This window comes from Protopterus annectens, chromosome 2.part1 (assembly GCF_019279795.1).
Source record: "Protopterus annectens isolate FY-2018-M chromosome 2.part1, PAN1.0, whole genome shotgun sequence".
Taxonomy (NCBI): domain Eukaryota; kingdom Metazoa; phylum Chordata; order Ceratodontiformes; family Protopteridae; genus Protopterus; species Protopterus annectens.
In genome coordinates this window covers 1317299060-1317317785 of record NC_056729.1, presented here as the reverse complement: position 1 = coordinate 1317317785, position 18726 = coordinate 1317299060, and positions in this window count along the sequence as shown.

The window sequence follows — 18726 nt, the reverse complement described above, 5'->3', positions numbered from 1 at the left end:
TGAAATACTGAATTTTGGGATTTCACTATTTCGAGATTGCATAGTGGACCCATATACATAGATATATATATATATATATGTATGTAAGTATATATATATATATATATATATATATATATATATATATATACAGACACACACAGACAGATACACACACATACACACACACACACACACACACACACACACACACACACACACACACACACACACACACACACACACACACACACACGCACATGCACACGCGTGTGCAAACACACACACACACACACACACACACACACACACACACACACACACACACACACACACACACACACACATATACTCACACAGAGATAAATATAAAACATATACAAACGTATGAAAATATGTGATACAAAATACAGAAACATAATTTTGGCAGCCATTAGGTATAGAAGGATATTTGATGGAAATTTTAGATAACAGTTTACATGCCTCACACTTAGGGAAAGAACAGATTATGAAATATTACTCATGGTGGTGGTGCTGCGGTAGCGTTCTCGCCTCACAGTAAGACATTGTCCTGTTCGATTCTCAGCTAAAGCGTCTTCTGTGTGGAGACATGCGTGAATGGGCGTACCTTCGTTGAAGGTTGTGCGTCAGGGCTGGCAACTCGGTACGTAAAAATCTACTGCCAATCATTAGCGGACCAGAGTTCCGCTGTGGCGACCCCTAACCGGGAAAAGCCGAAAGACACAACAACTCATGCTTACAGGTCTTATGCATTGGTGATGCAGTATGCAGTAATGCAGAAGACAGCTAATATGTTTCATTCTAACTGAGTAGGAGTTGAGCCTGTCTTCCCACCTCCCAATTACCCTCAGAGTCCCTCAAGGCTCCATACTCGGTCCTCTCCTCTTCTCTATCTTTACAAATGACCTACACTCTGTAATACCTCAAGCCACCTGTATTCAATATGCAGATGATTCCACATTAATATGCTCAGCCACTTCACCATCGCAACTACAGTCTCTTACACAAAACGTGTTTTGCACAGTTAAGAAATGGCTCCTTGACCAATGCCTCATTATGAACCCAAAAAAAACAAAAATGCTATTATTCAACCTCACTCATAGCACCTCCCCGCTGAACTTTAATATTACATCTACTAATGGTACTGTTATATCTCCTGATCCTACCACAAAACTACTTGGGGTACTAATTGATAATAACCTCTCCTTTGAGCCCCATATTAACAACACAATAAAAACAGTTAACAAAAAAAAATAGGATCCCTCTATAGAATCAAATCCTTTCTGACCCCTCTAGCCAGAACCACTATTGCCCGTACCCATTTAATCTCAACCCTTATATATGCATCCCCTATCTATACTAAACTATGTAAGAGCAATATGAACAAGCTTTTCATCTCCTACAATAATATTGTAAGATTTGCAACTGGGTCAGCCTACAGAACCCATCACTGCAACAATCTTAAACAACTAGGCTGGTTAGAACTGTCAAATATAATTCTACTGAACCAACTAATAGTGGCCCAAAAGATACTGTATCAACCTTCAAATACTCCAATACTCACTAACCTAATCACCCCCTACGATAACCTAAAGTCTCTGTGCTCATCAAACAAATTACTAGTTCAAATAAATAAAACCAACAATCTGGCCGGCGATTCACTGTTCTCTAACGCAGTAGGAAAAACCTGGAACACCCTCCCTGATCACCTAACCTCCCTATCCTCAGCTCCCTTATTTAAAACCAAACTTAAAACATATCTTAAATCTCACTGGTTATGCCTCTGTGCTAATCCAGACTAACTACCACACTTGTATCCTGACACTTCTCTACATACCTGTATAAGCTAGTAAGCTAGTGTGCACGTCACTATACTGATTAATAGTGTTCTATTTTAATAACTAATCGTATACTAGCAAATAATGTGTGTGTGACTACTGTTCAATAGTGTGCTTTTTGCTTACATAGTTTTAAACATTTACTGTATAACTGTACTGTTAATAGTGTGCTACATATTTTTTATTCATTTTTGTATCTACATCCTTAGCTGTCTTTTAATAGGAATCATGTTACTCATATGTCAAAAGGCATGGAACTGTATAATAGACAAAACTTTTACAATGTGCCTATGTCTTGTAAATACTACACTGAATTGTGGAGCTTTTCTCCCCAGGCCTCCACTGAAAATGGACATATATCCAGTTGGATCAGCCCGGTCAACAAATATAAAATAAAAATAAATAAATAAAAATTAAGATGTAAGAGAGATGAACAAAGCATGATGCAGGAGATTAAATAAGAAAGAGGGAAGTGGAGGATGCAATCTGATTGGAGAGCTAGAAAGAGATTAGGAACAAAGTCGGTAAAGATTTAATAGGGAAAGTAGGGATGTAAATAGGTGGGATAGCCTGAGTGGGAATATCAAAAAACTAAAACAATTGGTTAATCCAGGTGGCAATATGATCACTGAGGAGTTAAAGTGCTGCTTTAGGTTGCACTTAAAGCTTTTTAGAAGGATGTTTTGTCTTAGAGTAATAGGGATGTGGTTCCATTGCTTGTTGACATAACTTGAGCAAAGGGAGGTTTAACAGATGATTAATAGGGATTTGTTATTTGAACACAGGGTTCTTGGAGTGTGTAGTTCTAGACAAGATTTTGGAGGGATGGGCAGCTTTCTGGTTTGGATATAATTTTGTGAGCAGTTGCAGCTTTGGAGCAGGTTAGGAAATCTGGTGATCACACCCATTTTAGGTATGTGAGTGCCATGGAATGGTGAATGTGGTTTGTTAGGTTTGATGCAAACTTAGCAATCTTGTTATAGCAGACCTTAACTTTATTTTTTATGGTAGTTGGTAGATTAGTGCGTACTGGTGAGGAATATAGAAGAGAGAGGTAGAGGTAGAGGTAAGAAGATGCAAGATCTTTCTGAGAGTAGTCAGTGAGAAAGGATTTAGAGTGGTAAAGGGAACCTAGGTTTTGGTGCACTTTCTTAACATCCTGTATAATGTCAAAAGTTAAAGGATAAAAAGAATAATGGCCGCTTAGAAAACTCTCCCGTGAATACAGAACAGTTAATAACAAAAGTTAAAATAGGGAGAGTAGCAGATCAGTTTCTCGGCAATACACACTATCAAACCTTGGAAAAAAGGCGCCAACTGGAAGAATTCAAAAATTCCAGCAGTTTTTCACTTTACTGCAAAGCAAATCAAACAAATTCTTCGTTTAGTTAACCAAGGCTCATGTGTAGCTCAATTATATATCCAAATAAAACAGCGATGTAACGGCAATAATGCAGTCCACGAATGTAATATATTAAAACTGTTATTTATTAGAACAAATAATCTGGCAAGCGCTTTCACCTGTAGGCTTCATCAGGCCAATAAAGCAGAAATTTCTAATTACTACCTTTATAGTTTTAGATCATGACATCACTTCCTTGAATACAATTGATAAAACATATGTTTTGAAATCCTAGAATATAGGTTAAAAACTTGATATTATGTCAAAATGCATAATAAAGCATCATAAACAATTTAAAACATAATTTGCAAACAAAAACTTGGCCCGTATTATAACTATATAATTGAACAGTTTAAACAATAAATGCACAAGTTGCATTTCTAAAGCATGGGCTGCTGAAGGCAGTAATGCGCATTATAATTATGCAAATGTACAACCCTTGGGTCTTAAAATGTGATCTAACAAAGGACTCTACTTAAGCAATTTATAAAATAATTTGTATAAATTAAGAATTCTTTATCTCTCACTATACTAAAAAACCTCTACTAATATATTCATATTTTATTAGATATACTCTAAATTGTTTGAGTATGTATTATGACCCATTCATAATGAAGATCAATGCCATTATTTTAAAATTATTGTGTGGTAAATATATACACTACACGAAGAACAGGATATAAGCTAATAACATATAATATAAAAATATATAAAAATACTATCATGGCCAGTTATAAATTAAACATCAACCCATTTTTATCGTCTAAAACCAGCTTATATTATATGTAAGAACATGCAATATTAAAGATGTCCCACACTCATTTTATCCTAATAAATAAATATGTCATATATTCATAGTCTAAACGGAACAACGTCTATGCTGCCGTTTTTATCTCAAATGCAATTGCTGCTAAAAAACATAAAATGTACGAAGCAACAACAGTACAAACATATTATGAACATAAAAACAGTAAAATATATTCGAACTAACCTAATATGAGGACCCAAAATTAGTATAGCTGCCATGTACACCAACAAATATGCAGCTATAATTAGTATTAAATTGTAATAATGTTAAAGTGCTAAGCGCAGTTGGCTATATCATAAGATATATAAAAAGCCTCTATATAAGAAGCAAAATGACCTAAAATGCGATATACCTCAAATAACGCCATTGAATGTACAACTATATTTATGGAGATATTAATATTAAATTTATAATGATGTTAAAATGCTAAATGCAGTTTACTCTGTCATATAATATAAGAAGCCTCTATATGAAACAAAAAACCCTAAGATGTATGAAGGGTCAAAGTAAAGAACATATAAAAAAATATATATACATAAATATGCCTGTATATATGTATATATGTATATAGATCTAGATCTTAAGTCTTCTGTCTTTCAACATGGGTCGTATAGGTATCCTATCATTGAGGCCTGGATCCCGATCTGCCCTTAATCTTATAATCCATTTTGTTTCAGTTTGTTCAGTCTGATTATGTGCAGGGTCTCTTCTAATAATAGTAGGACAATTTACATGCATCACCAAAAATCTAAAGGTATGTTCTATGGAGGTACTCATAACATGTTTGGACAATGTATTTTTGTCCACTTAATCCTAATATTGTATAGATGTTCTCTAATTCTTTCTTTAAGTCGTCTGTCTGTCTTGCAAAATATTGCAAAATATTGGTAAAGGAGATATACCTGCATCACCTACAAATTTAGAATCACGTAGCCCTATGGGAGATGGTATTGTTAGGAGGAAGACCCAAAATACATCTAAAACCAATGGTCTCACTGAGTTGGCCCCTTTCCCTATAGGAGAGAAATGGAAAGGAGGGAGGGACCATTCCATGAGCAGAGGGAGACAGAAAAGGAGGACCACAAATTTGGAACATACAGGTCCAACTTTGAAGAAAATGTGGAATCAGGATGTACCTCACTGATTTGGAATATCTCTAGTAGGATACTTACTAAGGAAGAAATAGGAGTCTTAGAAAAAGGGCTTACCTTTATAACTACCACAAGTAGTGATATAACAGAAATGGTTATAGACTTGAAAATGTTTGTAAAAAATGTACAGTTGAAAATAGATATTGGTACCCCAGACAACAGAACCGGTGGACATACATATAAAAAACCCAGTACATATAGTCCTAATTTGCATCCGTTATTAGATGCTTATTCCAGATTAGTGGAAGAAGAGTTATTTGATCATAGTATTGAAAACAGATATAATAAAAGATACGGGAATCTGTCATATAAGGCAAGAAGGGCACTAGAAGTACTCAAAAATGACACTAGTATAATGATCAGGCCTGCTGATAAAGGTGGTCCTACTGTGATAATGGATATGGAGAAATATATATCTAGTATGCTAACCATGTTAAATGATAAACAGTATTACATATCTATTAAACATCAACAAGTTAACGATATTATAAATAATGTTACAACTGAAATTATGTATTTATATTATTATGGACAGATTAGTCCAGATTTATTTCAGTTTTGTCAAGTAGAGAGTCCCAGAATACCATGTATCCAAGGGATACCCAAGATACATAAAAATCCAACCTCACCTCCCATGAGACCTATTGTAGCTGGTAGGGGTTGGATAGCTGAGCCCATCTCCCTGCATTTGGAATCTAAGTTAAGACCAGTGGTGGATGATTACACACATATATTAAAAGACACCAAACAATTTCTGTTGAAATTATATGATTATTCAAAAATTGAACAAGCTGATACTGAAAACTGGCTGGTTACGTTGGACGTCCAGTCTCTTTTCACTAGCATTCCCAATAATGAAGGAATTGATTGCACACATAGGTGCCTTATACATACACAAAGGTATACTATGGCCCAAATCGAAATTATATGTAGATTATTGGGACTAGTTTTTAATAATAATATTTTTGCTTTTAACCAACAAATTTATAAACAAAGGGATGGCGTGGCTATGGGCACTTCCTGTGCCAATAGCTACGCCAACCTAGTTATGGCTGATTGGGAAAGTAATCATCTTTTTACATTGAATGCATTTAGGGAGAATGTTGGCTTTTATGTCCGCTTTGTGGATGACCTTTTTTTGGTTTGAAACTCTGACCAAGAACAACTGAGTCAGTTCTTGAAACATATGAATTTAATGACTGGGTACCTAAAATTTACCATGACAGCATCACTAAAAATGGTATTGTATTTGGATGTATATATTGAGAGATTACCAAATGGTCTCCTTAATACTGGCATTTATAGAAAACCTTGTCACAGAAATTCCTTTTTACATAGGACCAGTATGCATCCTGGGTTAATTTTTAAAAATGTTGTTAAAGGTTAAGCGATGCGTATATCCAGGTTAAATTCAACTGAGGAGTGATACTAGCAAGAAATTAATAATTTAAAACAACAATTTTTAGAGAGGAGTTATAAATTGAATGAAATTGATGATGGGTTAATAGATATGACTACCCTTAGGCAAGGTAGAACATTTCCTTACTTTGCTGATCAAAGCAAATCTAATACTATAACATCCAGTACTAATAATTTTAATAATCGAGGTTCGAGCATTTCCATCTATTATACCCAGGATGTTAAAGGTATTAGGGATGCATATATGAAATATTGGGACATCCTACAAGTGGACCCTACCATTCAAGAGGTGGTAGGTAAAGTACCCAAGTTTATTTATAAGAACAAATTTAATTTATATAGGATGCTTTGTAACTCTAATAGAGCTGATATTAAACTGAACACAAGTACAAAATTTGGGACAAGACCTTGTAAAAAATGTAACTTTTTTCATATGATAGATTAAACAGCTTGTTTTGTACATCCACTTACACAACAACTTTTTAGATCTCATCCTAATGCAAATTGTAATACTTCACATGTTGTATACTTTGCTACCTGCCAGTCTTGCCCAGCATTTTATGTGGGCAATACAGACAGATGACTTAAAGAAAGAATTAGAGAACATCTATACAATATTAGGATTAAATTGGACAAAAATGCATTGTCCAAACATGTTATGAGTTCCTCCATAGAACATACCTTTAGATATTTGGTGATGCATGTAAATTGTCCTACTATTAGAAGAGGCCCTGTACGTAATCAGACTGAACAAAATGAAACAAAATGGATTATAAGATTAAGGGCGGATCGGGATCCAGGCCTCAACGATAGGATACCTATACGACCCATGTTGAAAGACAGAAGACTTAAGATCTAGATATATATATATATATATATATATATATATATATATATATATATATATATATATATATATATATATACATATATACATATATACACACATATTTATGTATATATATATTTTTAAATGTTCTTTACTTTTACCCTTAATACATCCTAGGGTTTTTGTTTCATATAGAGGCTTCTTATATTATATGCAGAGCAAACTGCATTTAGCATTTTAACATCTTTATAAATTTAATATTAATATCTCCATAATTATAGTTGTACATTTGATGGCGTTATTTAAGGTATATTGCATTTTAGGTCATTTTGCTTCTTATATAGAGGCTTTTTATATATCTTATGATATAGACAACTGCGCTTAGCACTTTAACATTATTACAATTTAATGCTAATTATAGCTGCATATTTGTTGGTGTACATGGCAGCTATACTAATTTTGGGTCCTCAGGTTAGTTCGAATATATTTTATTTTTTTATGTTCATAATATCTTTGTACTGTTGTTGCTTCATACATTTTATGTTTTTTAGCAGCAATTGCATTTGAGATAAAAACGGCAGCATAGACGTTGTTCCGTTTAGACTATGAATATATGACATATTTATTTATTAGGATAAAATGAGTGTGGGTCATCTTTAATATTGCATATTCTTACATATAATATAAGCTGGTTTTAGACGATACAAATGGGTTGATGTTTAATTTATAACTGGCCATGATAATATTTTTATATATTTTTATATTATATGTTATTAGCTTATATCCTGTTCTTCGTGTAGTGTATATATTTACCACATAATAATTTTAAAATAATGGCATTGATCTTCATTATGAATGGGTCATAATACATACTCAAACAATTTAGAGTATATCTAATTAAATATGAATATATTAGTAGAGGTTTTTTAGTATAGTGAGAGATAAAGAATTCTTAATTTATACAAATTATTTTATAAATTGCTTAAGTAGAGTCCTTTGCTAGATCACATTTTAAGACCCGAGGGTTGTACATTTGCATAATTATAATGTGCATTACTGCCTCAGCAGCCCATGCTTTAGAAATGCAACTTGCGCATTTATTGTTTAAACTGTTCAATTATATAGTTATTGTATGGGCCATGTTTTTGTTTGCAAATTATGTTTTAAATTGTTTATGATGCTTTATTATGCATTTTGACATAATATCAAGTTTTTAATGTATATTCTAGGATTTAAAAACGTATGTTTTATCAATTCTATTCAAGGAAGTGTTGTCATGATCTAAAACTATAAAGGTAGTAATTAGAAATTTCTGCTTTACTGGCCTGATGAAGCCTACGGGTGGAAGCGTTTGCCAGATTATTTGTTCTAATAAATAACAGTTTTAATATATTGCATTCATGGACTGCATTATTGCCGTTACATCGCTGTTTTATTTGGATATATAATTGAGCTACACGTGAGCCTTGGTTAAGTAAATGAAGAATTTGTTTGATTTGCTTTGTGGTGAAGTGAAAAACTGCCGGAATTTTTGAATTCTTCCAGTTGGCGCCTTTTTTCCAAAGTTTGATAGTGTGTATTGCCGAGAAACTGATCTGCTACTCTCCCTATTTTAACTTTTGTTATTAACTGTTCTGTATTCACGGGAGAGTTTTCTAAGCGGCCATTATTCTTTTTATCCTGTATAATGTGTTGATGGAATTTTAGATTGTTGTCAGTTATGACACCATGTAGATTTGCAGTAGATACTGGTTCAAATGTTTTTTATTTGGTGATGTGATGTTGAAAGATTGGCACTGAATAAACATGGACTTAGACGTACATGTATCTGATAGATATGAAGAAGTCTTGGATAAGGTTTTGTAGTTGTGAGAGGCTTTGTGGAGAGCAGATGTATGATATCATCTGCATATTGAACTATGAAAAAATGTGAATTAGCTTTGTAGAGATTGTTAGTGAAAATGCTGGACAGTAAGGGACATAGAACTGATCCCTGTGGAGCACCATCTGAGACTGACAGGAAAGGGGAGATATCTTTGACAGCCTGAAGCTGGTCTATCGTATAGCTTTGGAACCATGAAAGGTATGATTGAGAGAGGCCTAGAGAGGTGAATTCTACCAGAAGCTTCTGGTGTGAGACTATGTTGCATGCTTTGGACATATCTAGATGGAGGGAAGACACTAGATTGCCAGCATTTTGTTGGTGTTAATGACATTTGCAAAGCCAAGGAGAACTGTGGTTGTGCTGTGCTGGAAAGAAGATTATTGAGTGGAGAAAAGGAGATTGTTGTTGATGAAATGATTAAGTAGTTGGTATGGATGCATTTTCTCGGATTTTTTAATGGATGATAGAGTAGCTCTTGGTTGGATGCTGGAAAAATCAGTGGAATTTCAGCCTTTATGAAGAGGTGGGATATTTTCCAGCTTGAGGGTGCATAGCTCTCAGTAATGGATAAGTTTATCACTATAGATACAGGGGTAAGAAAGGGCATAGAGCATCATATGCTGGTTTAAGATACTCTGATGGCATATTGTCAGTAACATGGCCTCCTATATTAAGCTGCTGGAGACATTTTTGATAGTTGTTGTTGATGATGGTTGGAGGGAGAAAAGCACTGAATGGTCATTATGGCTGTATAGAATGGTGAGGGGTGAGAATGGGTGGCTTTTTAGTAAGGAGTGAGCAGATTGAACAAAGTGGAAATTGATTTGGACAGCTATGCTACTAGAGTTGGAGGTGGTAGTTGGAGAGGGTGTGTTGGTTTGACAGGGGTGTAGTTGGAGAGTGCGTGGTGGTTTGAGAAGGGTGCAATAGTCTTTTTATACAGGACCAAAATAGTTTGTGTTTATGTTGGTGTCTATCTTGAAGTTTTGAGTACTGTGTAGTTTTGTCTAGATTAAATTTTTGCTTAGAGATGACATGGAGGTGTCTAAAATGTTGGCAGATTTGTCAAGAATTGTTCTTGGCCCATTCTTTTCATGCTTTGTTGCTATTTAACATGAGGTTTCTCATTTCCTTTGATAGCCAAGAGACTGGGTTGGATTTGATTATTTTTGTCCTTGCTGGGGCAAGTTCATTTAGTATGTTTAGGAATGTACTATTAAAGTGTGATATGGAGTCACCTAAGGGTAAACTTTTAAGAATGTTCAAGTTGTTTTTACAAAGGTAGGCAATGCACTTGGCCAAATATTATGCAGTGTGTCTGTGAGCTTGCTTTATGTGTCTTAGGGTAAAGTTGAGGAGATGGTTGCTGATACTGTCAGATAGGCAGCCAGATCTAATACTCTTTGGAATGGTGATGAGGATCCCGTCTAGTGTTGTCTTTTACTGTTTTGTTCAGTTCTAGTAGTGGCTGTGATTATGTGGTGAAGCCAGATAGATTCATGGTGAGAGAGTGAGGAAGAGTCGGAGTTGATAAGTTAGTAGTCTATGCTAAAGTCACCCATGATGATGGTTTGGTATTTAATGCTCTGATAGAGCCACTAAAGGATGTCTTCCATTATAAGGATGTTGTTTCAAGGGGGGACATATAATGTAGTGATACAGATAGCCTTGTGTTTGTTGATTTCAAGAAAAGAAAGATGAGTATTTCAGCATTATCAAAGGCTGGGTGGGTGTAGGCATAGGCTGTAAGCTCAGTAGTGTTTTTGCATATAATAGCAGTGTCTCAAGCTTTTTGGTCTGTCCTTTGAAATGATGCTATAAGTTGGGAGAGGATATCCTGGTGACTAGTATTTTGTTTTAACCAGGATTTTGTGGCTGTCACTATACCAGGTGTGCGCAGTGCCATGCAGGCATGCGGGTCATTTAGTTTATTGCAGATGCTCCTTAGATTTAAGTTTAGTAGTAGTAGTCTGTTATTTCTCTTGGGGAAAGTGGAGACAAGAGGGGGTAGGAGATGGTGTTGTAAGGCATGAATGCTGAGATTGTGGAGATGGGTCAGTGTTAGGCTATAGATCTTCACTGCGGGGAGTATAGATAGGAAATGATTGCAGGCAAATTGCCATGCCTGGTAAGCAGTACTGCCATGGTGAGCCTGGGAGTGAGAATTTTGCCACAACCCTGAAAAGGAATTATAGTCCAAAGTTATATTCAGAAGCAGTAACAATATTTCTGATAGTACTAAGACTGTACCTCTGAATCTCTTGTCCAGTAAATCTAGCAGAGCCAAAAATAATGGGGAAACAAAGGTCCATGAGCAGGGGCAGATTTAAATATTACTTTTATAAACATACATTGTTGTTAGAACAATAGATTTTGCATTTGCACATATTTTTTCTGAGGGATATTAAGTCAGAGACTCCAAATGTTTGTCATTATTTAGTGACTTCACTCCTCAGTGATTTGTCATAAAGCCAAAAATTTTGTGAGGACATGACCACAAATATGAGGCAAACATCTGTACAGTTGAAAGGTATGTTTAAGATTAGCAAGGGCAATACTTCAGCTTTTTTACCTCCTTCCAGAACATGGCCTCTCACCCCAAATGTAGGACAGTAACAAATGTCTTTGAGCCAAGTCCCTTGAGAATAATACATAATAAAACACTAACTGCTCTCACAAATTTTGCTAATACTGTATTTTTGCAGAGATCTATTTACATGTATCATTTTAGCTGTCTAATTGTTGAAGATGTAAATGCATGCTGACTATCCATCTTTCAGTCCTATACCCAGTAGGCAAATTGTATGAGCCATCAGGGATGAAAGCAGATTATGAAGGGACTGGTTTGGTGATCTGGCAAATGCCTTTAACATAGTCAACAATAAACTCATCCTTCAGGATGAGCACATATACAGATTTTAAAACTTTAACATTTTTGAAGATCTTCATAAGCACTCATCGATAAACTAATTAATATTTTTTTGAAGAAAGCAGCCTCTGTTTGCCTTTTTCCTCTAGAGAAGAGGATTCACTACTAAATAGTAACTTAGGTTTGTTGAATTCAGGTAAGAGTCCTATCTATCCCTTTGGGACACTTTAAGATGACATCGAGGTGTCCCACACAGCTGTAAGTCACATACTAGAGCAGCTCCAAGCAGTCATGTGCCGCACGGTGGTTGAGGTCATCTGCTTCTCATCAACACCACATAAACATCAGATTACCATGGAATGTCTATATGCCATTGTCAATTTCCTCGTGTAATTGATGTAATTGATGGCACTCATGTACCAATCAAAACTTCTCCTGGAGTGGGTGCAGAACTGTACTTCATCAGAAAAGGGTGGCCATCTCTCAAACATCAAGTAGACACCTTAGAGTGTCCATGAACTTATGGTGTGGGCTCAAGCTGATGTTGCTCTTTGTGTTGTGTTGTGTGCTTGGCTTCCTACATATTTGTTTGGCAGTACTGCTCATCACACATAGACGGACGATTGTGTTAGCTTCAGTACAGCATATACATGGCATTATTGAACCCAAGGTATCTTTTAGGTCATGGTCTATTCTTTGGGTAAGGAAGAATGTTCTGTTTTGAGAGCCATGGGTAAACAATTTGGTTAATGTAAGGAGATCAGAGCCAGTAAAGTTAGAGAAAGGAATCTCTCAAAAATGATTTTAGTAGTTATGATAATGCTCTCGAAGAGGGTACATAACTATGGTAAGCTGGAGCTCTGAATAAGATGATTGTGTAGTCTTCCAATCAAACATTAAACTGTTGTTCCCAGGTCTTTAAAATTTTAAAGCATTTGTCTTTGATTACAATTACAAATTAATTTGCAAAGTTGATATTAAGTATGATAGAGAGTATGGGTAATGATATGATAGATTTATCTTATTTGATGGTAGGTGACACACTGTTTGGGGTTACAAATATTTTCATCCATTTGAGACATCAGATTAGAACAATTTATTTTGATTAGGTGGGCATAGAGGGTGAGTATTTATTGAGGTAGAATAGAGTTAGCTAGGGTGCTTGTTTTGACATTTGTTTCATATTTTTATATCATCTTATAGTTCATAGGTATAGGTGTTTATTAGGCTTATTAGAAACACTAAACATCCAACCTAATACCATATTCATGGATGACTTTCATTACCTTACTATTAACTGGGAATCCTATATGACATGAAACATACATGCACAGAGATTCTTTGATTTTGTTAACACAAACTTCCTGGACCAGATAGTCAATGCACCAACTAGGGGTGCAGCCATACTGGATCTGGTATTCACTAATATGGGAGACTGCTGCACACCCCCTAGTTTAATGCCTTCCCTGGTTAGGTCAGACCACAAGATGGTCTCCTGTCAAGTAAAAATAAAACCTGAATCCCCAGCTAAACCTGGAATATTCAAGAACTATTCTAAGGCTAGCCTCCTGCTATTAAGTAAGAACCTGGCAAAATTTCAAGCCCCCATAAATCCTGAGAACACTGCTGCTTATGCAGAAATGTTCACAGAAACCCTGTACAAGCATGTTAATAGCTACACAGAGGCAACTGTACCCACCAGGAAGAAGTACAGAACTAACTCAAAAAACAAGCCATCCTGGTGGAATCACAAAATCAATAGGCTGTATAACAGAAGAAAGAAAATTATGGCAAAAATTAGGAAGTGCAGCACCCAGCAGGATAAAGCACTCTCATCAAACCAAACAAATAACTCAGAGGACAAAGTCTACGAAAGCAAAATTTGTGGTAAGTCTGGCATCCCAGGCCAAGGACAACCAGAAAGCATTCTTTAGCTATGTCCACAACCTCAACGGCAATACACAGTTGTGTGCAGATCTCATTCTAAATGGAACCACCTATACTGAGCCAGAAGATATAGCAAACCTCCTGGCTGATAAATTCAGCTCCAACTTTACCCCTCTCTCCCCCTCAACCTTCCCTCAGGAAATATCATCAGCTATAATTCCCATTACTATCACTAGGAAAAAGGTCCTTAATGCTCTCTAAGACCAGGAACACTGCATAAATGGGCACAGACAATATCCCAGGATGCTTTCTAAATGGCATGAAACATGACCTGTCAGGGCCTCTGGAATTACTATTTAACTGTAGCCTCCAAACAAGCTTCATGCCTCATGAATGGAGAAAGGCAACAGACATCCCTCTGCACAAAGGTGGGCCACCTACAGACCCTTGAAACTACAGACCCATAAGTCTCACTAGTCTTATATGTAAAGCCATGGAAAGAATTATCATGGTGATGGTCAACAGAGGTATAGCCCCAATCCAGTGTGGTTTCATAAAGGACAGATCATGCCTACTCAACCTGGTGGACTTCTTTGAGAAAATCACCAAAACAATGAATGAGAGGAGAATCATTCACACTGCCTACCTTGGCCTGGCCAAGACATTTGACACAATACCCCACTCAGGCATTATTGACAAACTCAAGAGATTAGGTAAAAACCCATATGTTACCAAGTGGATAGCCAACTGGCTCACAGACAGGACCCACAAAGTTATAATTGGGGAGTCCAGCACTAGAAAGAGGCCAGTCACAAGTGGAGTCCTTCAGGGATCAATTCTTGGACCTCTCCTTTTTGCATTTACTTCTCAGAAATCACGGCCAATGTCAGTGGTCTCTGGCTGACTAAGTTTGCAAATGATTGCAAATTAGAAACTATCATTGAATCTCACACTGACACAAAATGTTCTACAGGAGGGGCTGACACAGACAAATAACTGGTGTCTGAGCCATGTTCTAAAACTAAATGCCAAGAAATTCATAACAGTATCTTTTGGGAAGTCATCCATCCCTGGTAACTATCATATTGACAACACACCTCTTAGAATTGACCCAGTAGTCAGGGACTTAGGGGCACACGTAGATAGCAATCCAGCCTTTCACCATCATGTGTCGACAATGGTGAGGAAATCATTCTATGTGGGGCAACTTATAAACAAAGATATAGCATCTAAGTCCAATGAAGTCATTGTCCCACTGTATTTGGCATTCAACAGACCTATCTTTGAGTACAATGCCCCCTTTGGTATGTACATAGGCAGGCATATCCAACAGTTGGAACATCCACAAAGGATCCTCACTAAAAGAATACTGGGAATAAGTAAAATGTCCTATACAGACTGCCTCAAGACCCTATCCCTGTATTCTGCTCCTACAGGTGATTGGGGTGAGATCTATGCCTGGCATACAGAGCATTGTCAGACCCCACTCTAATGGACCTCCTGCATAGCCACAATGCAAACAGCACCAGAATTATCCATTCTAAAGACTTAAAGCTTGCCTGTGATATAAATAGGACCTGCTGGAGAGATAGGTATGTATCCCAGAGACTACCCCATCTATGGAACAGGCTTCCCAGCCATGTGAAGCAGAGTTGCTCCCTAACACAATTCAAGTGCAACTTGGACAATTGGATGGGAAACTAGAAATTCATCCCTGGTTTGGCACCTCTGTCTCTAATGGACACAGGTAACCTGTAATGGTTCATCTCCCAGGCCCATGCTTGCAATTATCATGGATATCAGAACTTGGCAGAGATTTGGGATGCATGGCTAGGCTTAAGAAGGACCTTGCAGCCATTAGCCTAGTAAACACCTATGAACCTATGAATGACCACAAGGACCATTTTAAGCCTAGCCATGAATCCCAAATCTCTGACAAATCTCTGACAAGTTCTGATACCCTTGATAAGTGTAAGCAGGGATTTGGAAGATGAAACATTTACCAGCAGGAGCCTGGGAGGTGAACCATTTAAAGGTTGCCTGTGTCCATTAGAGACATGGGTGCCAAACCAGGGATGAATTTCCTGTCCCCCATCCAATTGTTGGAGTTGCACTTGAACTGGGTAGGGAGGAAATCTGCTTCACATGGGTGGGGAGTTTGTTCCATAGACAGGGTAGTCTCTGAGATACATACCTGTTTCTCTAGCAGGTCCTATTTATATCACAGGCACGGTTTAAATCTTTAGAATGGATAATTCTGGTGCTGTTTGTTTTGTGGATATTAATCTATTTTTTGTGGATTATTAAGTCTAGGTTACTATCTATGCGTGTCCCTAAGTCCCTAACCTGATTCCTCAGAAGAATGTGCTACTGCAATTTTAGAAGTATGAACATTTGATTGGAAAGGCAGGGAAATGGAAAGGTAGGGAAAAAGTATGCAGTAGATGTCAAGTGTAGGGGAAATTTTTAGTGGATGGGGTATGCCTAGTTTCAAGAACTCTGCAGTAGCAGTAAATATAAAATGAAGGATGAGAATGACTGAGAATAACAATACTCATAACAACACTGTTCAGTCTCAGCCTTCATAAAAGTTTTGTACCAAGCAAATGGAGGACAGCTACAGTCATTCCTCTCCATAAGGGAGGACCTTTGACAGACCTAGGCAATTACAGACCCATACATCTAACCAGCCTCATACGCAAAACCATGCAAAGATTTATCAAAGAATTAATCAATTAGGACATAGGGAACCTTTAAAACACGTGACCCAACTGAGTTTGGATTCAGCAAGAGCAGGTCAGGTTTACTCGATCTGGTGGATTTTTTGAAAAGTTCACCAAAGCAATGGATGAAGGCAAAATGATATACACAATGTACTTCGACCTGGCCAAAGCTTTTGACATAATTTTTGATTCAGACAGAGTAGAAAACTTAAATAAATTGGAACTAAACACCTATGTCACCTGCTGGATTGCCAGTTGGCTCACAGATAGGATGCAGATAATCAAAATAGGGTACATTGCCTCCAAAGAGAGACCAGTCACAAGTGGAGGCCCCATGGTTCTATGCTGCAGCGTCTCATGTTTGCCATCTATTTTTCTGAAGTAAAAGCCAGTGCTAAAGGGCTATGGCTGACTAAGTTTGCAGATAAGTGCAAGGTAGGGGCAGGTTTTGAATCTTCAAATGACTTTCCCATCCTGCAGGAAGGTTTGCCTCAAATAAATAACTGGTGTCTAAATCTTGGCCTGAAACTAAATGCCAAAAAATGCATTATTGTATCCCTTGCAACATCATCTACTGCATTAAACTACCACACTGACAATATAGATATATGACTTGACTTAGTTGTTTGGGATTTGGGAAGTTATGTGGACAGTGACCTAACTTTTGCCCAACATGTGTTTGTTGTTATAAGAAAGTCCTTCTATATTGTACAGCTTATAAACAAAGGGATTTTATCTAGATCTAGGGATATTACTGCCACACTTTACTCTGCCCAAATTAGAGCAATCATTGAATATAATGCCACCTTTGGCATGTACCTGTCCAAAGACATGCAGCAAGTGGAATGCCCACAGGGATGCTTTACTAAAAGGATACAAGGCCTAAACAACATGTCCTTCATGGACCAGCTCAAAGCCCTGTCACTTTATTTGGTATCCTACAGACTGCCTAGAGGTGGCCTGTGTCTAGGATACAAGACATCCTCCAACCCATTACTGATGGATTTACTGCACATCAGCAAGTGAAATGGCATCAGAAAATACTTGGTCTAGGAATTCAAGCCTCTTTTGTAATATCAAAAGAATGTTTTAAGGGACAGGTATATTTGGATACCACTGCTGTGGAACAGACTACCCGCCAACATAAAGCAAAGTTCATCCATGTCCATTTTCAAGTGCAGCTTAGATCAATGGATTGGAATCAGAAAATTTATCCCAGGACTGCTTCCTGTACTACTAATGGGCAGAAGCAGAAACTAAATGCTTTATCACATGTATGGATCCCCTCAAATTATCTCTGGTATGATCCCAGTTATTTTCATTATGGGTAATACATAATTATTGACCATGGCAAGGCTAATCTATAACCAAATGGGATAGATTATTTCAAGCATAAAAAAGAAAATTGGCTGGGCTTAAAACGTTCCACAAGGGCTGCTAAATTAGGCCTTACATATGAACCTATGAAACAGGTTCACTATTTGGAAAGTCATGTGTATTAACTAAGGGAAATCTACTGGGTAAAGATGAGAATAGTGCAGGCAAACAATCACTGATATTATTGAGGAAGAAGGTATTAGACAAATTCATGCTGGCATATATTAGGGAACTATTTGGTGATATACTGCAAATGGAAGAGGAAAGGAATTAACTTAGGTAGGGAGAACAGAATGAGATGAATTGCAGTTCTATAGGGTTATGTTTTTTTGTGTACTGCATAACAGGCTAAAAATACAACTATAAAAACTTGGCTTGAACAAGACTGCAGGGGTCCAATGGGCAATACGGCATATACAAAGAGTTTTATGAGTCTCAAAAAGAGAGAGACAATTAAGTTTAACAGCAGAAGAATTCACGAATATATGGGAAACAAAACTAAGATATCAAATGAGAATGGACGCTGGAGTTTCTTGAG